Genomic DNA, 23,033 nt, shown 5'->3' with positions numbered 1-23,033 from the left:
CACCAAAATTATTTAAAAAATGGCTTAGTGGTCCCCCCAAAATCCATACCAGGCCCTTCAGGTCTGGTATGAATTTTAATGGGAACTCCGCGCCAATATTTTAAAAAATGGTGTGGGGCCCCCCCAAAATCCATGGACTTGGGGGGGGTACCCATGTCATTTTTTTCACAAATTTTTTATGTATATTTTGCCATGATCTGGCAATACATTACAGCTGCGAGCAATTTTAAATGACATTTTTTTCCTTTAGCATTCTAAAAATCACTGCTCCTGAAAAAACGACCGTTTTAAAAACTTTTTTTACATTGATACGTGTCCCTTGGGCCAGTACCTGGGTCACCAAACACTTTTTATGGCAATAACTTGCATGTTAGCACTTTTGATTTTTCACATTCATGTCCCATAGACTTTAAAGGTGTTGGTGCGAACTGAACCGGGGGGTGTTCGGCTCATCCCTACTCAGTATGTGCTCTCTTATGAAATTTTTGCTTGGTCTTCACTATATAGAAACAGTCGTAGGGACACATCAGAAGATAGACCACTCCGACTGTCCTATAGTTGGCCAGTGGAGTGGTCTATATGTTTTGCCATTAGGGAGTTTTATGTCGCTGTCAGTATTTATGTACTGAATATGGGCAACCTGCGCATCTAAAAGTTCCTAGGCATTTACAAGGATCTTTCCTGAATTCCCCAGAAACCTCACTATGGACAAGATGATCTTTCAATGATTTAGTTCTACAGTATGTAATGGATGGGGTTTCTGGTACAAAGGGGCTTAAAGATGGATCTATATGCAATAGATACCAATGTCTTGCCTCAATTCTTTTTACTTTGTCATGTTGTTTAGTACATTTAGTGATAATATGCAGTGTATTCAATTTTGAGGGTTTTGGATTGGACGTGTTCTTTTTGCCAAACAGCAGATTATGTCTAGTCTGTTTAATGGCTCACCCGCTCACCCGCTCACCCGCTGTTGCTTTTCAATATAATGTGCTAGTGAGTTTATCACCCTGTTCCTTGATAATAGTGAAATATGAATAAGTGGAAAATGACTGCGCTAAAGCTTCAATGGTAAACAATATGTAAAATAAATGAAAAAAGCTGCCAACACTCAAACATACAAGGTTCCAGATGAATAATAAAGTGACAGTGTAGCGCTACTGAGGGATGTGAAGTGTATCATGAAGTGAAAACTCGAAACAAATGTAATAAAACAAAATGTTAAAACTAAACAAAGATCAACAAAACTGTATGCAACACAGTAAGTGTGTGTAACGTAAAGTCCACAAAGGTGTAGAATAATGTGTTCTTCCTGTGGGGGTGTCACGGGGAATGCCACAGGGAAGTCCTGTCATGTCTCCGTGCGTCAGAGGGGGGCGGGGTCACCGGGTGGCCCCACCCCCCGTTATTTAAGAACCGTCAGAAGAGGAGAAGCGTCACACAGCGGGAGCTTCCCTCCATGCCAGCATGGATGCGGAGCGGCCCGAAAAGAAGATGAAGACAAGAAGATGAAGAGAAGAAGATGAAGAGAAGAAGATTAAGAGAAGAGCGGGAGCCTCCCTCCATGCCATGGATGCGGAGCGGCCCGAGGAGAAAAAGGGAAGAAGACGCCGCGGAGAAGATGCTGGACGAGAACACCGGAAGAAGAGCCAGAAGTACCAGAAGTGTGGCTCGGGGTTAAAATTCAGGACCATTAGCGGTAACCCCGAGCCACACTCGGGATTACATCGCAGGATCCTGGTGTGGCTTTACTTACCTTGTCCCCGGGATCCTGCGATGTCCCCCCTGTATCTGTGGGCTCCGTCCTCCTCCGAAGCCTCTCCGTGCCAGGCTCCGTTCCCTGCGAGCGGCGCGACGCATGGGGGCGGAGCCTGGCGGCAAATTAAAAAAAGTGTAAAATCATAACACATACAGTACTGTAATCTTACAGATTACAGTACTGTATGAAATTATTTCACATCCCTTTTGTCCCCAGTGCTTTGTCCTATGCCCTGCATGCAGTTTTATGTTATATATACTGTTCTTTCTGCCTGGAAACTGGAGATTGTCCATAGCAACCAAAAAGTGTCCCTTTACATCAAACGTGGCTTTAGACCAGCTAGAAAACAGCGATAGTAAATTAGAACACTTGCACAATTGAGCGATAGTGAATCGTGGGGAAATTTATTTTATTACTAATTTTTTTTTTTTTAATTATATATTTTTATTTATTATATTATAATTTATGTTTTTGTGTTTCAAACTTTATCATACCTGGGATATCTACTAGACTCTTGTTTGGACAGATTTAAGTGTCTGTGTGTTCGGCACATCACGGATCTTGTGGACAGATTACTGGGAGGGGCTGGGGAAGACCCGGCTGTCATGGTGCACGTTGGCACCAATGACAAAGTCAGAGGCAGATGGAGTGTCCTAAAGAACGATTTTAGGGACTTAGGAGCTAAATTGAGGAAAAGGACCTCCAAGGTAGTATTCTCAGGAATACTACCGGTACATCGAGCCACACCAGAAAGGAAGAGGGAGATTAGGGAAGTAAACAAGTGGCTGAAGAGCTGGTGTAGTAAGGAGGGGTTTGGGTTCCTGGAGGACTGGGCCGACTTCTCAGTCGGTAACCGGTACTATAGAAGGGACGGACTGCACCTAAATGAGGAGGGTGCAGATCTGCTGGGAAGGAAGATGGCCAAAAAGTTAGAGGGGTTTTTAAACTAGGCGATGGGGGGGAGGGTCCAGAGGCAGAGATAGCCAGCGTGGGAGATATTCCAGAGGGTAGTATTGGGGGCATTAGTGGTAGGTTAACCAAAGCACAAAAACACAAGGTGAGTATAGTAGCAAGTCCTAGTTGCAATCTCGAAACACCCAATACGAAGACAATATGCGACCAGTCTAAACTATGTGGCATGTTCACCAATGCCAGGAGCATGGCAGACAAGATGGGTGAACTAGAGATACTGTTGTACGAGGAGGATTTGGATTTTGTGGGAATTTCAGAGACCTGGTTCAACAGCTCTCATGATTGGCTGGCAAACATTCAAGGGTATACCCTATACCGCAAGGATAGAGAGGGTAACAAAGGGGGAGGGGTATGCCTATATATCAAGAATAATGTACAAGGGAATGTGAGAGATGACATCACTGAGGGAGCTAGAGAGGAGGTGGAATCCTTATGGGTAGAGCTCCAAAGGGATAAAGCTAAGGGGAAAATAATGCTGGGAGTATGCTATAGGCCCCCTAACCTGAGGGAGGAAGTGGAGATGGATCTCCTATCACAAATTGGAGTAGCAGCAAGGATGGGAAGTGTTATCATAATGGGGGATTTTAATTATCTAGACATAGACTGGGCGGAGGGAACCGCGCATTCATTTAAGGCTCGCCAGTTCCTTAATGTCTTGCAGGACAATTTTATGGGTCAGATGGTAGACGCACCAACTAGAAATAAAACATTACTGGATCTACTGATTACCAACAATACAGACCTGATCACGGATGTGGAAATGCGGGGCAATTTAGGTAACAGCGATCACAGGTCAATTAGTTTCAGTATAAATCACACAAATAGGAAACATAAAGGGAATACAAAGACACTGAATTTCAAAAGAGCCAACTTCCCTAAACTACAAACCTTGCTAAAAGGCATAAACTGGGATAAAATATTAGGAACAAAGAATACGGAGGAGAGATGGGTTTGCTTTAAGAGCATATTAAATAAGGGCATTAGCCAATGTATCCCATTGGGTAATACATTTAAAAGAGCGAACAAAAGTCCTGGATGGCTTAACTCCAATGTAAAAATGCATATAAAAGCAAAGGAGAAGGCCTTCAAAAAATACAAGGTTGAGGGATCATCCTCAGCATTCAGACTTTATAAAGAATGCAACAGGAAATGTAAAGGTGCAATTAGGACAGCTAAGATAGAACATGAAAGACACATAGCGGAGGAGAGCAAAAAAAATCCCAAGAAATTCTTTAAGTATGTAAACAGTAAAAAAGGGAGGACAGACCATATTGGCCCCATAAAGAATGAGGAAGGAAATCTGGTTACAAAGGATGGGGAGATGGCGAAGGTATTGAATTTATTCTTCTCCTCAGTCTTCACGAGTGAATCGGGGGGCTTCAGTAACCAAAACTTCAGTGTTTATCCTCATGACACAACACAGGAAGCACCTCCATGGTTAACAGAGGACGGAATTAAAATTAGACTTGAGAAACTTAACATTAATAAATCACCGGGACCAGATGGCTTGCATCTGAGGGTACTTAGGGAACTCAGTCAAGTGATTGGGTGTGTGGACAAGGGATTATAGCGGTGCTAGGGTCAGGAAGATTAGAGAAGAAAAGATAAAACAAAAAATACTAAAATTACAAATTTTATTAATTTTATTATTTATTCCTTAATAAAATTTGTAATTTTAGTATTTTTTGTTTTATCTTTTCTTCTCTAATCTTCCTGACCCTAGCACCGCTATAATCCCTTGTCCACACACCCATTTAACGTTTGATTATTTAGGGGATGAGGTGCTGTATCCTCTGGTACCATCTAGCCATCTTTACTTTTTTTCAGTCAAGTGATTGCCAGACCGTTGTTCCTAATTTTTACAGATAGTCTACTGACTGGAATGGTACCAGCTGATTGGAGAAAAGCCAATGTAGCACCTATATTTAAAAAGGGCCCAAAATACATCCCTGGGAATTACAGACCAGTTAGCCTAACATCGATAGTATGTAAACTCTTGGAGGGATGATAAGGGACTATATACAGGATTTTAGTAATACGAACGATATCATTAGCAGTAATCAGCATGGATTCATGAAGAATCGTTCTTGCCAAACCAATCTATTAACCTTCTATGAGGAGGTGAGTTGCCATCTAGATAAAGGAAGGCCTGTAGACGTGGTGTATCTGGATTTTGCAAAAGCATTTGACACCGTTCCCCATAAACGTTTACTGTACAAAATAAGGTCCGTTGGCATGGACCATAGGGTGAGTACATGGATTGAAAACTGGCTACAAGGGCTAGTTCAGAGGGTGGTGATAAATGGGGAGTACTCAGAATGGTCAGGGGTGGGTAGTGGGGTTCCCCAGGGTTCTGTGCTGGGACCAATCCTATTTAATTTGTTCATAAACGATCTGGAGGATGGGATAAACAGTTCAATCTCTGTATTTGCAGACGATACTAAGCTAAGCAGGGCAATAACTTCTATGCAGGACGTGGAAACCTTGCAAAAAGACCTGAACAAATTAATGGGGTGGGCGACTACATGGCAAATGAGGTTCAATGTAGAAAAATGTAAAATAATGCATTTGGGTGGCAAAAATATGAATGCAATCTATACACTGGGGGGAGAACCTCTGGGGGAATCTAGGATGGAAAAGGACCTGGGGGTCCTAGTAGATGATAGGCTCAGCAATGGCAGGCAATGCCAAGCTGCTGCTAACAAAGCAAACAGAATATTGGCATGCATTAAAAGGGGATCAACTCCAGAGATAAAACGATAATTCTCCCGCTCTACAAGACTCTGGTCCGGCCGCACCTAGAGTATGCGGTCCAGTTCTGGGCACCAGTCCTCAGGAAGGATGTACTGGAAATGGAGCGAGTACAAAGAAGGGCAACAAAGCTAATAAAGGGTCTGGAGGATCTTAGTTATGAGGAAAGGTTGCGAGCACTGAGCTTATTCTCTCTGGAGAAGAGACGCTTGAGAGGGGATATGATTTCAATTTACAAATACCGGACTGGTGACCCCACAATAGGGATAAAACTTTTTCGCAGAAGAAAGTTTACCAAGACTCGTGGCCACTCATTAAAATTAGAAGAAAATAGGTTTAACCTTAAACTACATAGAGGGTTCTTTACTGTAAGAGCAGCAAGGATGTGGAATTCCCTTCCACAGGCGGTGGTCTCAGCAGGGAGCATTGATAGCTTCAAGAAACTATTAGATAAGCACCTGAATGACCACAACATACAGGGATATACAATGCAATACTGACACATAATCACACACATAGGTTGGACTTGATGGACTTGTGTCTTTTTTCAACCTCACCTACTATGTAACTATGTAACTATGTAAGTGTGTTATTGTTAAGAATTACAGACCTACAATATAAAACGCCAAATTTCCATGCAAAATAATTGTACCGCTTTCAGCACCTAAAATCCGAAATAATCGTACCGCCAGGGAGGTTAATGTTTCACTTTAAGCATTATTAAAATCATTGCTCCCGAAAAAACGGCCATTTTTAAAACTTTTTTTTTTCATTGATCCATGTCCCCTGGGGCAGGACCCAGGTCCCCAAACACTTTTTATGACAATAACTTGCATATAAGCCTTTAAAATTAGCACTTTTGATTATTCATGTTCGTGTCCCATAGACTTTAACGGTGTTCACGTGTTCGAACACATTTTTTGCCTGTTCGCATGTTCTGGTGTGAACCGAACAGGGGGATGTTCGGCTCATCCCTATTCAGAGGTAAATAAATACTCTTATCAGCTATGGTGGACCCCAAGTGTCATACAACAAAGGGGTCAAACAGGCTTGGGATCCTATGGAGTGTGGATCAGATGCTGCTCAGGTACTGGACACAGAAGAATAAAACAGGTTCAAAGCGGTGTCCTCAACTCTCGGTCTGTGGATTCAACAGGTACTCTACAGCCAAGCAACCGTCTCCCAAACTATTCCTGCATAGGCTCCAAAGGATAATCATATAAAAAAGGAAGGAGGAGGACTCCAATGGTGCAGGCCAAACCAAAATGGTTTTAGTGATAAAAGGTCAATAGACAGGCACTGGTACAATAAAAGTGATCACAAAAAAAGGATGATTAAAAGTGAAGGCAATGTGGGATACAAGGAATGCCACTCCCTGTGTGAAGGAATATCCCATAGTTACCAAGACCCCCAAGCCAGGTGAAGGTATCACCAAATATCCTGGCAATTACACATGCTATGGACGGTATCAGGGAGTGTGGAAACCTCTTGGGAATTTCACTAAGGGTTACTGTGGATCTTATAGTGAGGTATCTGCAAATCTAGTGCAGAGTATTAACCACTATACGATCAGCTTGAGGATTTGTCCAAAGAATTAAAGAAGAATTCAGGGCTCTCCAACCCCTGGGATCAGTACTTCACCTGGATAAAGGAGGGATGGCAGGGAATTTTAACACAGATCGGAATAGCCATTCTGATAATTTTAGTGACCCTAGTTGTCATGGTCTGCTGTGTTCTTCCTTACTTTAAGAAGTGTGTAGAAAAAGCTGTTGACCAATCTACTCCCATGTTTTGTGAACCAAGAAATACCAGACTTGATGATGATTATGTGTTACGCTACATTATAGTCACATTATCCCGAGATGCATAGGATTACAGGGACAGACAGCACCTGATTGCCCCCCCAAGCTGTATCGCGTGGGGTAGTGAGTTAGTCACTGCTCTTCTCTATATACAGCTGAAAAGAGTTGCAGAGCAGAGGGCCAGGGTAGTGAGTAGGACTTTTTAGTATGAGGGACAGTTTGAAAAAGACAGCTTCAAGGGGGGACTGTAATGGATGTGATCATGGTGAACTGTCTATTCCAATACCTGCTTTATATACCTAACATATATAAACTCAGCTTCTATGCTTATTAAGCCTTAAGACATTTACAGATATTCTGCAAAGCTTGCTTAGGAACTGGACTGATTACAAAGAGTTAATCAAAAAGTTTGCACCTGCTTCCCAGAATACATTCAGAATATAACAGCATAACACAATGGAGCAAGAGCAAGAGAATGCTGCAAAAACAATGATTCACTTCTGTAAATGTGCATCAGCTGAAAGCCAAAATTGTGTCACATATTTGTATTTTTATATTTGTGGTTTGTATGCGCCAGTCTTGTTAACGTATCTCAATCTTCAATGGAATTGTATAAAAGTCTTGAGAAGCGGAAATATTAAACAGAAAGTAATTTGAGTCTGAATCAAGCAGTCTCAGTGTGAGCTTACTTGAAGCATGCATGCTTTTGTATTCAACAATCTGATCGGGGGTAGATATAATAATATCGGAACTTTTGTTCTGAATCCAACAGCACAGTCCATAGAAATTGTCCAAGCAGAGACAGCCAGCACAGCCATAATATTGGTCCTGGTACACTGTTACCTGCAGACACTCATTATTGTACCACTCTCCATCCCTTCATAAACATACTGCCTCTTGCTACAGCTAATATTTTGCATAGTCCAGGTAGCAGGCAGAGATGTGGTCCATTCATAAAGGCAGAGGCATGATGGCAGTAAGTCAGCAGCAGGCTGAGGGCCACAATCAGGTAAGACCTGTGCACAGGGGCACAGGGGTAGAGGCTTTGCCCACCCAAATCTCTATGAAGCCTCCGGACTCCAGACCCTAATCTGGAAATTCCAAAACCTGGAGAAAACAAACAAAAATTTTTCTCCATCTGGAAAAACAACTCTGGAGCCTCTCACATATGTGAGACTCCTGTGTACTACAGTAGCAGGGCATCAGATCAGTCCAAGCGCTAGGCAAAAGCATAGTTCATAAAACAGGATAGGGTCAGTTCACGTGCAAGCAGTCCAAGCATTAGGCAGAAGCATAGTTGATAAAACAGGCCAGGGTCAGTTCACGTGGAAGCAGTCCAAATGGTGGGCAGAGGGATAGTCACAAAACAGGCCAGGGTCAGTCTACGGTGAAGCAGTCCAAATGGTAGGCAGAGGCATAGTCAAAAAACAGGCCAGAGTCAGTTCATGTGGAAGGCAGTGGCATGGTTATTTGGGGAAGCATGGAAAATGACCGGCACAGATGATGAAAATGAGGAAATGGTTAAAAATATGGGCTAATATTTTAGGGATGTATGATTAAGTTGGAAGCATTCACCAATGCAAAGGCCAGGTTGGGAGGGACACAAGGGACAATGGTTGCTGGTATCTCTTCGAAATCCCCTTTTCTTGCACACGCAACATTTTTTTGCCGTCTTCGGCCTGCTTCTGGTGGTGGGATGTTGTACGGGAAGTGGCACTCATGAAGTCAGCTAACAGCATCAGAGCAAAGGTCTTCTGGGGGGTCTTTGTTGAAAGATGAGAGACGTGACAACTTCTTCTATGAATTTTAGGAAGGGGCGGGGCTTTCCGTGGATTTGTTGTAGACTGTGTAGGAATTATAAATGGTCAAATGGATGAGATAAATTGCTACCTTCTTGTACCAGAATTGGGAACTCCTTATTGACAAATAGGGCTGAACTATTTGATCACTGAAAACCACCCCCCATGTAGAAATTGTAATCTTGGACACATGTTGGCTTTTCAATGGGACCTTGTCTTCTTTGAACCTCAATTGTAGTGTCGTCATGGATGGTGGAGATCATGTGCATGTCCCTTTTATCCTTCCACCTCAAGGCCAGCACTTTTGGTGCATCTCAATGTTTCTCTTTCCCCCTTCGCAACTTTTTGTGTGCTAGAGATTATGGGAAGCCCTTCCTATTCTTTCTGGAGGTTCCGCAGGCCAGGGTTTTTGCGACGTATAAGTGTTTGAAAAGGGGCAGGCTGGTGTAGAAGATGTCAAGGTGTATGTGATATCCTTTTTTTAGAAGTGGGTATGCCAGGTCCCATTCAATATTTCTAGTTGAGCCCATGTAGGCCGGGCACTCAGGGGGCTGGAGCTGGGAATCTCTTCCTTCATATATGCAGAACGCATACAGATATCCCATGACTCTCTCACAGAAAATTTTACTCCATATCGGGCTCTTTTGCTAGGAATGTATTGCTTTATTCCCAGCCGACCTGAAACGGGTACAAGGGACTCATCTATGCATATATTCTGATCAGGGACAAAGAGTTCTGCAAATCGTTGGGAAAATAAATTTATCAATGGGCGAATTTTATATAACTTGTCGTAATTTGGATGATTGCGGGGAGGGCACTGGGTTTTGAACTCCTATTTGAACTCCTCCAAATTCAGATCTCTCCACTCAAACGAATGGGCATATGATAATTGGGGGTTGTTGGCAATATACTGTTGGGCATATAAATCGTCTGGTCCACAATGAATTGCAGCAAAGTGTCGGACAAAAACAGATAAAAACAATCGATCTATGTGAAATTTTGGGTGTTGGCCTACACACCTGGCTATGCTGTGAAAGGGGGAATAATTGGTGATCCCGAATCGGAAGGCAGCCATGTTGGGTTGGCAAGACCATCTGGCTTCTATGTAGAGGCCCTGGCTCTTGGGGGACATGACACTCTAGTAGTTGGGGGATTTGAATCCCCTGTACTGGTACTCAGGCATGATGTGGCGGCACTGGTACTGGGCCTGGGCATTTGTTCCTGGGACCTATCACTGGCGGCAACACTGGTACTGGGCATTTGTTCCCGGGGCCTATCGTTGTCAGCAGCACTGGTACTGGGCCTGGGAATTTGTTCTTGGGGCCTATTGCTGGCGGTAGCACTGGTACTGGACCTGGAAATATAATCCTGGTTGCTGGCGGCTGCCTGGTTTCCAGGGTGCCGTGCCCTTTTAGGAGGGACCCATTCTTCCTCCGAATCATTTGCTGATTCACTATTCTCAATCGGCTAAAATGCCGAATTTGATATGGAATCAGAATTGGAATCTGATGAGAACTTCCCACTGCTCTCATCAGTCATGGAGAGGATCTGGAACGCCTCCTCACTAGTATTTAATCATTTGGACATGACGCTGATGGCTGTGTGACAGGTGACAGACCACGGACGGTGAAGGGTGATGGTCACTGACGGGTGACAGGTGATGGTCACAGATGGGTGACAGGCCACGGTCACTGATGGGTGATGGGTGCATCGCTGATGGTTACTGATGAGTGACGGGTGATGGGTGAGAGGGCACATTCACTGATGGGTGATGGGTGATGGATGACAGGCTATGGTCACTGATGGGTGATGGGTGACTGCTGACGGTCACTGATGGGTGACGGGTGATGGGTGACAGGGCAGGTCACTGATGGGCGACGGGTGCACCACTGACAGTCACTGATGGGTGATGGGTGACAGGGCACGGTCACTGATGGGTGACGGGTGCACCGCTGACGGTCACTGATGGCAGTCTCTTATGTGACAGGTGCACTTTATGGGGTGACTGTGGTGACTGTTGGGTGACAGATGACAATGGGGGGTGATGAGACAAGTGTTGTGCTTGGTGCATACAATACACACACAGATTGGTAACTCACTGCTCCTGGCTCTCCTCTCCTCACACTGGAAACGGTGCGTTAGAAGAGAAGAGCTGGTAACAGCTAGTTACCGCTCTGTGTTTACATTTAGTGATCGGCTGTAAAAGGATCACAGCCAATCACGTGGTCTAACAGTCGCCGGCCAATGGCTGTTTACCAGCGTCGGCGATGAGCAGTGTTCCCGGGAACATGCTGACACCGACATGCACGCACAGGGCTCGTGATCGCGCGCATGCACCATGCAAAGTGGGGAGGTACCATCTGTGATCATCCGTGACTTCATCACGGCCAATCACGGGGTAAACAGCAATGCCCAATGGCTGTTCACCCCCCTCGGTGACGAGCGGTGTCTCCGTGACACGCCGCCACTGACAGTAGAGGGCTGCACGCACACAATTGCATGCATGCCCTGTTTAAATGAATGGACGTCATATGACACCCACCCAGATCAAGAGCCGCGCCGCCTACCTGTCATATGACGGCTGGCGGGCGGCAAGCGGATAAGGAGGCTTACCGGAACATATGCACCCAATTCAGCTTATACCAAATGGGTCTCTAAAGACAATGGTGTCTCAACACCTGGATATAGATGCTCCACTCCAATCATCTCCAAATGGACTGTATGTTGCTAGGGAGTTTGCTGAAACCGATATAGCAATATATATTGATATACACGACTTTTCAAAGTCAGAGGTGGAATCCTCTCATCAACACTCCATGAGTACATGAATCCAAGGAAAGAAGATAGAAGACTCAACATAGTGTAAAACCATCTACAGAAAATGTATTAAAAACGTAGACCACTCACATTTCAGTATGCATCAAAGCATGAGATGGGCGATTTGTGATAAACTTGGAAAAACAAACTGTAATGGCATAGACAGAACAGTGGACCCAAAACGTTTCATCTCAAACAGACATTATCTGGGGTGTCCAAACGTCTCTGCCACTAAGAATTTATAAAAAATGTGACCCCAAAAAGATACAGCTGCGCTGCATAACACAACGTGTAATGACTGTCCTATCATATCCGGGATCATAGTAAAATGGCGGGAGTGCGTGCGTGTCAGGCCTCGATCTGAAAGTGAGGGTAGACAACCGGATATGATGACACTGTGAATGCGGGTCAAGCCTCGTATGGAAATCAAGGCTAAAACCAGCTCACGTAGCATCTTGAAACAGCAGTAAATACACGCAAGTTGAGCCTCTATCTGAAATAGAGGCGAGACAACAGAACGTGACAACATCACATGTGCGGGTCAAACCTCATCCAGAAATCAAGGCAAAAACCAGCCATAGAGATGTCACAACTGCAAGTCAAGCCTCATTATGTGTCAAGACAAACAAGCCTGTATAAGCACGTCATTACTAACTATAAAATTAACATAAATAATATGTTTCATGTCATAAACTTGGTTCGTAATGGTAGATTTAAATTTCTTTGTTTTCACTTTGCCACATGTGTTATGTTGGCACACATTACATTTTTTGCAGGGGTAATAACCCACTAAGTTTTGAAAAAATGAAGGCTTAACTGGGGGATTAATATTATTAGTGGCAATTGGTGTTAGAGGTAGGGGAAAAAGAAGAAGACTGTGCAGAAAGGTTGGACTCTGTGATGCGTTTTTTGTGACTCTTTGCTCCAGAACCCTGTGACTGCCATTTGTGTTTCTGAGGTATTTTTCTTCCTTGTGAAATCTATGAAGATAAAGAAATTGAGGAATTCAGTTAGAACCTTTTTCTATATTTATTCCTCTATAATTGTTTCCTGTATGTCGTGTCTGCATATTTCTCTAATTCAAAGTAAAAAGACACTCATATGAGAAAAGAGGTAGCTGCACACCCCGGGTAATATTAGAGTAAAGGAATAGTCCCCCGTGAGGGTTGAAAAAATGCTAAAAAAGAATATAAGTAGTAGAAATTGTTTTTTTATTATAACAAGGTATCAAAAAATAAATAAATAAATGTTGGACATATAAGGTCAGAGCATGAGCTGTGATCTAGCATAAAAAAAATAATGACATTGCCAACATAACAGTACACAATAATGCACAGTGCTCAAGTATAAGGATAAGATGGCGCGTGATTCCTGTATATGAATGTTGACGCGTTTCGACCTCACCGGGTCTTCTTCAGAGGTTTTTTTTGAGCTGCAGAAATGTTAACATGTGTTGAAATTCATAATTGCAATCAGAAGATACAAAGAGAGAAAAGAAAGAACAACAATAATGAACATTATCACATATAGTTACCGATCACATTATATTAAAGTGGAGGTCCACCACAAAAAAAATCGCACCAAAAAATCCCTAAAAAATTGGAGGAAAGAAAAAAAAATTTTTAAACTCACCTGAAATAGCTGTTGCTAGGCAGTCTTCCTAATCTGCCTCTTCCTACGCCGTGGTGATGTTCTGTCTTCTCCCCCCCGCATTGTTTTCTGGGGAATGGGGCGCGGTGTGTTATGGGAACTGTGTGTCCCACAACACATCGCGTCCCATTCACAAAGCGCTGCGCGACTCGCGCATGCGCAGTAGGAAATGGACAGTAAAGCCGTAAGGCTGAACTGCATGTTTCCCTTAGTTAGGATGGCGGTGCCGGGACCCGAGAGCTGAGGGATAGGTCGGCCTTGGGCGGCCGACATCACGTGCACCCAGGACAGGTAAGTGTACTTATTTAAAGTCAGCAGTTACAGTGTTTGTAGCTGCTGGCTTTTAATTTTTTTTTCACGGCCAGATCCCCGCTTTAAGCGATGTTTTTTAGAACCTCTAAAGGAGGGCCCCTTAGCTTGATCCGAGAATCCACGAGTGGCCGTGCAGTCGCAGGATGAAGCCAACTGTCCGTGTGTGTCTTACGAGGAGTCACACTACAGGCAATCCCAGATACCTAGGGAGGGACCAGCAGGGGCGGATGAGCCGTGCCTGCAGTAGGGATATTGTACTTTCAATATTCAATATTGAATGGTAAAAAACAGTAAAAAAAGTAAAAAAAGGTTAAAAAGGAAGACGGCTGAAGGCTGTAAGTATGTATATATATGTTTAATTTGAGTATATGAGTATCTAATAATAGTCATTGTTGAAAAAGTGGGTGGTGGTAAAAAAAAAAAAAATAGGGGGAGGGCGGAAGGGGGGGAGAGCAAGGCGAGGAGGGGAAAGGAAAACAGCGGTAGGATAGGAAAGTGAGGGGAAGAAAGGGGAGGGAGGGAGATGGGAGGTGAGAGGAAGAAGAGTGGGTTGGGAATGGGGGAATGGAGCGAAGGGGGAGGGAAATTGGGAATGGAAAAGAAACAATAGGATAAAAAAAAAAACCCAGGGAAAACGCTAAAGTGTGAGTGTGATGGTGCCATGTGATGTGCTGAATGTGAAGGAATATAAAAGAAAAGGGAAACAATCAACTCAAAAATAACACATTAAAATCAACAGAACACAAAAGGAAAGTTATGTGGGGGATATGTGAAAGTGTGAATGCAAGAAAATGTGAGCAGTGGTAAAGTAGTTACCTGATGAGTATCGAGGGAAGAATTTCCAACAAGGGGGAGAGGTCGCCCTGTGGATCTTCCGACTAGGTGTGTGGGTAGTGTAGAAAAATCTACAATATCAAAAAATGTGCCAATGGGATAGTAAAATCATCCGTGGTATAAAGATAGGAGGGGGCATACATATCATGGCCACTAAGAACAACTAGTAGTATAAAAAATATTCTTACCAATCTTCAGTCAGCACTTCGGCTGTGTGGCCGCCTAGATGGAGCATTAGGGATCAAGACAAGATCCTTAAAATGCTCCATCCCTTTATATAGAAGGTGTCATATCTTTAATGCTTCATCCCAATGGTATGCAGATGCTGGGGGTCCGCCTATCCTATTGTCCTCCCTGGTGGGGATAGTGTCGCATGGCGGCACTCCATGTGTGGCTCCCCCGGCGTTCCAGAAGATGGATGTCCCGGCATTACCATCATTTCCACCACAATTACGTAACGGCGCGACGTCATGCGCACGCGCATGCGCGGGCATAACACGGCGTTCGGAAATGATCCAGAATGCCGCTGGCAGGAAATGATTGCACCATAAGTGGTGCTGCCACCTAGTGGGCGCATAGGGAGGCATAGGCACCTTTGTGCCCCCCCACCCTGCCAGAAAGACACATAGTGGCAGAGGCCACCACACCGGACGGGCCAATGACCGAAGGTCAAGGATCAAGGTGTTCAGGGGAAAATAGGGGGAGGGGAAAAGGAAAAATCAATGACAGAACATACATAGACATTGATACCATTATGATATACACAAATATTTGTTACATGAGCATTGATAATACAATATTTTTAGGTAGGGTTACAGTAAAGACGAACTCTTTGGGTTCAGAAAAAAGGATCTTAGTGAGCTATGAGCTGCTGTGGTGCAGCAGGACATCCACATATTGCCTCACCAGAGGCAATAAGATATACGTGGAAGGTAGTATCATGGCTAAATTAGTACCATAACATCAAAAGAATAAAAAGAATGAAGGTTCTTCATTGGTTAAACTGTCTAGGACATTCTCTTGTCAGAATGCCCATCCACAAAAGTGTGTTATTTCATCAGATAAGTAAGGGCATATATCAGGGAGGCATAACCCAAACAGAATAAAATAAATGAATGAAAAAATAAATAAAATAAAATGAAAAGAAAAAGAAAATAAGCAGATATATATAAATGCTCATTTTAAGGGGTTTTGCCTGAAGAGAATCCTTGTAAAAAAGGAGCAAACAAAATAGATTCGTTGAGGCCAGGAGGCGACGTGACCTGTAACTGGAAGATCCATTTCTGTTCTTTTTGTAGTAGGACCTTGTTCCAGTCACCTCCTCTATCTGGTATATGCATCCTGTACAGGGCTGTAAAGGTTACTTTGGGCACTGTATAACCGTGTGCAAAGACAGCATGCCTCCCCACGAGGAGATTTGGATTGCCTATTTGCATACTGTACATATGCTTAGATATGCGTCTCCAAAATTCTTGCTTCGTTTTGCCTATATAATAGGCACTGCACTCACACTCCATGAAGTATACCACACCTCGAGTCTGGCAATTCACGAAGTGTGAGGGCGTAAAAGTTTCTCCATTGGGAAGACGAAAGGTCCTTTCTTTCCTTATTAGTGGACAATGAGAGCAGTGTCCACATGGGAAAGAACCAGCAATGGAACAGCGTTGAGATCTTTTACGTACACTTTTGTACTCACTTTAGATGAGTCTGTCCTTGATCGAAGTTGCTCGCTTGAAAGTTATGGCTGGTTGGAAATAAAGTGCTTTAGTTTCGGGTCAACGGTAATGCCGCGTACACACGAGCGGACTTTACGGCAGACTTTGCCCGGCGGACTTTTCGACGGACTTTACAACGGACTTTCTGAATGAATGGACTTGCCAACACACGATCAACTAAAGTCCGTTGAATTCGTACGTGATGACGTACGACCGGACTAAAATAAGGAAGTTCATAGCCAGTAGCCAATAGCTGCCCTAGCGTGGCTTTTTGTCCATCGAACTAGCATACAGACAAGCGGACTTTTTGACCGGACTCGAGTCCGTCGGATAGATTTGAAACATGTTTCAAATCTAAGTCCGTCCAACTTTTGAGAAAACAAAGTCCGCTGGAGCCCACACACGATCGAATTGTCAGACGAAATCCCGTCCGCCGGGCAAAGTCTGCCGTAAAGTCCGCACGTGTGTACGCGGCATTAGGATGTTCCAGTGTCGTTTTAAGATATTCTTGATGGCCACATGTTGACGTGAGTATCGCATAACAATAGGAGTAAGGTTGGGGTCGAAGTTCTTGGGAGATTTTGGTTTGGACAGCAATTTGGATCAGGACTGTCTTATAGTCTTATTATATGCTTTCCTCAGACATGATCAACTGTATCCACGTGCCAGAAGTCGGTCTTGGAGGTTTGCAGCCTCTCTGATGAAAAGGCTACCATCAGAGCAACTGCGACAAAGTCACAAGTACTGTCCATACGGGATGGAATCCTTGAGAGGTATGGGGTGGAAACTATCCGCATGGAATACCGTGTTACTGGCAGTGCTTTTTTGAAAAAGGGTACTGGATAGTTTTCCTTCAGGGGTTGTTGTAATCAGAACATCCAGGAATGTCACGCTATCTAGATTGTAAGTCATAGTGAATTTCAGATTCCGATCATTTATGTTGATTAGGTTAAAGAATTCTGAAAGTTTGGCCTCTGGTCCCTCCCAGATGATGAAGACATCGTCGTTATACCTAAGCCACTTGACAATGTGGCTAGTGTATTCGACGAGGTCCTCGCCACCCAGGAGGGACTTTTCCCACTCCCCCAGGTACAGATTGGCGTAGGATGGGGCACAACAAGTCCCCATCGCTATGCCTTGCACCTGGAGGTAGTGGGAGTTGTCAAAACTGAAGAAATTGTGATGCAGTATGTACTGCAGGCCACTCAGGATGAGCGCATTTAATGCTGAATCATAGTGTGAACTTTGTTGAAGAACCTTCTGCACAGCAGAAAGGCCTAAGGTATGAGGAATACTGCTGTATAGAGCCTCTACATCAATGGTGACAAGGATGGAATGGTCTGATAACATAAGGCTATCAATCAGTTGTAAAAATTGTATGGTATCTCTGACAAAGGATGGGAGAGAGAGGACAAAAGGTTGGAGATGTGCGTCTATGACTTGACTCAAGTTTTCAGATATAGCCCCATTGCCAGAGACAATGGGGCGTCCTGGAGGGCTTGTGGGACTCTTGTGGTACCATTCTTTATTTTTTAGGATATTTAAGCACATCACGGTGTAATTCTCATTGTCCATAACAACTACATTTCCACCCTTGTCAGAGGGTTTTATTATGATTTTTGTGTTTGTACTCAAGCGTTTAAGGGCTTGATTTTCTTCAGTTTAACAGGGCATCGAATCAATCTGATCTATCAAATCAATTGTGTTGTTCTCTTGATAGAGAAGGGTCGGGTCACGTAAGGCTTTAAATTGCTTCATGCTATATATGTTGACCAATCTGTGGTGTCTTCATTGGAATCATCCTGCACATGGAGGTATTTCAATAGTAACCTATGTGTGAAAAGTTGTATGTCTGTGATGACTTCAAAGACATCAAAATTCTGTTTGGGACAAAAAGTTAGTCCCCAAGATAGGACCTGGATTTCTGCTGGTGATTTTTTTTTTTTTCAACAATGACTATTATTAGATACTCATATACTCAAATTAAACATAAATATACATACATACATACACCCTTCAGCCGTCTTTCTTTTTAACCTTTTTTACTTTTTTTACTGTTTTTTATCATTCAATATTGAATATTGAAAGTACAATATCCCTACTGCAGACATGGCTCATCCACCCCTGTTGGCCCCTCCCTAGGTTTCTGGGATTGCCTGTAGTGTGGCTCCTCATAAGACACGCACGGACAGTTGGCTTCATCCTGCGACTGCACGGGCCACTCGGGATTCTTGGATCAAGCTAAGGGGCCCTCCTTTAGAGGTTCTAAAAAACATTGCTTAATATAATGTGATCGGTAACTATATATGATAATGTTCATTATTGTTGTTCTTTAGTTTCTCTCTTTGTATCTTCTGATTGCAATTATGAATTTCAACACATGTTAACATTTCTGCAGCTCAAAAAAATCCTCTGAAGAAGACCAGGTGGGGTCGAAATGCGTCAGATTTCAATTGCTTGATTCACGCGCCATCTTATCCTTATACTTGAGCACTGTGCATTATTGTGTACTGTCATTATTGTTTTTATGCTAGATCACAGCTCATGACCTTATATGTCCAACATTTATTTATTTATTTATTTTGTGATACCTTGTTATAATAAAAAACAATTTCTACTAATTATATTCTTTTTTAGCATTTTTTCCACCCTTTTTTTGCTGCCTAGAAAACCCGTCACGGGGGACAATCCCTTTTCTCTAGCATATTTCTCTAATGCCATTGATATGCTTTACCTTCCCGAAAGGCAGATTTGTTCCTCCAGAACTTCCGTTCTTTAGTAATTAAAACCTCCCACAGGGATATGCATGAATTTGTACTTCTATCTCTTGAACAAATTCTTACATACAATGTTTTTTCCTTCAATGGCTCCCACTTCCTTCAGGTGCAGGGTGTAGGTGATGTGCCCCATTCTACGCCAAGCTGCACCTGGGTGAGCAGGAGCGGTCTTTTTTGGCAGACGAGACACTGATACTGATAGTGTCATGAGATGGTATCCTTACATAGATGACATATTAATGGTTTGGGATGGATCACTTGAATCTCTCAATAAATGTATCATGGCAATGAACAAAAACACATTCAACCTAAAATTTACAATGTCCTCAAGTCCAGCTAAAATAACTTTTTTAGATGTCACTATTATCAAGGAACAGGACAGTAGACTCACTAGCACATTATATCGAAAAGCACCAGTGGCGAAATATGATATTACATGCTAGCAGTTCACATCCGCAATCATTAATTAAATCGATACCATATAGTCAGCATTTACATATCCATCATAACTGTTCAGATGTGGAGACTTTTTGAAATGAGGCTGCAAACCTAAGGAACAGACTATTGCAAAGGGGCTACTTGGTAACCTGTCCCAAAAAAGCATACAGGTGGGGCATTAAACAGATTAGACATAATCTGTTGTGTGACAAAAAGGACACGTCCAATCCAGAACTCTCAAAACCTAATACATTGCATATTATCTCTAAATTTTCTAAACAACATGAGAAAGTCAAAAGAATTGTGATGAGACATTGGCATCTATTGCGTATAGATCCATCTTTAAGCCTCTTTGTACTAGAAACCCTATCTATTACATACCGTAGAACTAAATCATTTAAAGATTCTTGTTCATAGTGAGTTTACTGGGAAATTCAGGAAAGATCCATGTGAATGCCTAGGAACTTCTAGATGCAGGAGTTACCCGTATTTTCAGTACATAAATACCAAAATCAACATGGAACTCCCTAATAGCAAAACATATAGACCTCTCCACTTTGCCAACTGTAGGATAGCCGGATGTGTCCCTGCGGCTGTTTCTATATAGGGAAGACCAAGCTAGAATTTCATAAGAGAGCCTAAAGACACATACTGAGCTTGAAGACATGCAACCCGGGCCTCCCTCTGGGAAGGCATGTCAGGGATGCACACAAGGAAAATTTCCCAATATTTAATTTCTAATCTTAGATCGTGTCCACCCAAGTTGGAGGGGAATTGACTAAAACAAAACACGTCTCCAGTGAGAAACCTACTGGATAGTGACCCTCAAGGCCACCACCCCCCCTGGCTTGAATGACTCAGTTAATTTTCACCCCTTTCTGAATCTATTTACATCAGGAGGTTGTGAAAAATAAAGTAACAATTGGGGGTCTACATGCTACACACAATAACATGTATCCATACATTAAGCAGCATTATATAGTTTAAATCAGGAATGTTTCTTTCGTTAAATGTATTAACTGTCTATTCATGCGGATTAATGAACTAATATAGAGATCCTGACACTATGTTGTACTGCAATGGACGAACCTCTTATGGCTAATTCTGTTGTGCTAGAAATTTAAAATATTTTATATATATGTGGCACATAGACAATCCATCTCACAGATGTAGGCCCTGATTGTGAATTTCCTATATCTTTTAAACAAACACACAGAAGTCATGATGCTTGGGTTAATTAGAATGTGGTACGATATACCCTGTTAGTGTGGTCTGTAATAACATCCCCATCTTTCATTTTCAATGTTTTTTCCTTGTTTTTTCTTGTTTTCCATATGCCAGTATTACTATGATGTGTTCTCATCTCCTTTGATATAGGCCCATTGAGAGTCATTGCTCTGATTACTGGATAGCATGGTAACTGGGGGGCAGTCACCATGCAGGTCCAGACGGGCCCCACCCCAGAGAATGGAGGGTCCTCTGTAGATGATCCTGCAGAAGGCCCGCCCTATGGCAGCGTCATCCTCGGTGGACCTCTCCAATCCCTGGGGAAGTGATCATCTGAATAGCGGAGCCGCAGTCACGTGTCGGTGTCCTTGGATCACATGGCGCCACACCACTGTGAGTGGGTGTGGCACCATGTTCTCCAGAGACAGTTGGTCCCATTGGTCACACATGAGCGATGACATTTAGACCCAGGGATAACCTGGAATCAGTGCTATGCCTGGGAGAACAGCAGATGGACAGCTACATGTATTACACAATGTACTTTTAGTCTGGGGCTTTCTTCCCCCTGTCCTTTCCCCTCTTATAAATATACACCCTTGACTATTAGCAACATATACACCATATGTCCTTTATTACTAAAGAGCACCTTATTATCTTTGTAGCATCCATTTACCCTTTGATGTCCGGACTACAGCAGCTCCTTTGTGGGGACCTCTGTGTGGGCTCTCTGGGGGCCTGGGGCGTTGACCCCTCAACGGTTCCTCCATCTAGGCAGAAACAACATCTCTTTTCTTTTAAAAACCTACACGGCCATTTTGTACCCTAACCATCTGAGGTGGTAGGTACCATACTAAACTAGACAATAATGAGGCTCTGGATGTGTACCCTGCCTATGTTACTACTACAATGTTGTTTTCTTTGTTGATAGAAATTGTTGAACAGATGCATCTTCTATAAAATACCCCTGAAGAAAGGTTGTTGACCTGAAACACGTCAGTGATGCCCCATACACACGGTCGGATTTTCCGATGGAAAATGTCCGATCGGAGCGTGTTGTCGGAAATTCCGACCGTGTGTGGGCTCCATCGGACATTTTCCATCGGATTTTCCGACACACAAAGTTGGAGAGCAGGAGATAAAATTTTCCGACAACAAAATCCGTTGTCGGAAATTCCTATCGTGTGTACACAAATCCGACGGACAAAGTGCCACGCATGCTCAGAATAAATAAAGAGATGAAAGCTATTGGCCACTGCCCCATTTATAGTCCCGACGTACGTGTTTTACGTCACTGCGTATAGAACGATCGGATTTTCCGACAACTTTGTGTGACCGTGTGTATGCAAGACAAGTTTGAGCCAACATGCGTCAGAAAAAATCCTAGGATTTTGTTGTCGGAATGTCCGAACAAAGTCCGACCGTGTGTACGGGGCATTAGAATGGAGACAGCATCAGCCAAGATTGTGCATCTATTAACACAATGTCTGTACAATAAGCTGTGTATTTTATTGCTGATTTTTTTTTTTTTTTATTGTCTTTTTTTCACTTTTGAAATTATTTTACCTTGTTGAAATAAATGAACATTTTTAAACATAATCGTGTTGTACTGGTTGTCCTTCAAAGTCCCAATATCCTATGGGGGTTCTGTTTTTTTCTTCTGTGTAATAGACTGTAGCACAAGTGATCTCTATTTTCTGAGCTCAATCCTGTCTGATACCATTTATATGCTGATGACACCCAAATCTATCTCTCTGCCCCTCAGCTCACCCCATCAATCTCCTCACGCATCACTGATTTACTAACAGACATATCGACCTGGATGTCAAACCACTTCCTCAAACTGAATCTATCTAAAACTGAGCTCTTAATATTTCCTTCCCCACATGCCCCTTCCCCTGACTTATCTGTCAAGATCAATGGCACATCTATCAGTCCGTCCCCACATGCCAGGGTGCTAGGGGTAACCTTATACTCTGAACTGTCCTTTCCCACATAAAATCCCTGTCCAAATCATGCTGCCTTAGCCTCTGCAACATTTCCAGAATACGCCCCTTTTTAACTAATGACACCATCAAGCTTCTAATTGCCTCCCTAGTTATCTCTCGCCTAGACTACTGCAACTCCCTCCACATTGGATTACCTTTACATAGACTATCCCCCCTTCAGTCCATAATGAATGC

The sequence above is a fragment of the Aquarana catesbeiana genome, linkage group LG04 (assembly GCF_042186555.1).
Source record: "Aquarana catesbeiana isolate 2022-GZ linkage group LG04, ASM4218655v1, whole genome shotgun sequence".
NCBI lineage: Eukaryota > Metazoa > Chordata > Amphibia > Anura > Ranidae > Aquarana > Aquarana catesbeiana.
This window is presented reverse-complemented; position numbering follows the sequence as displayed.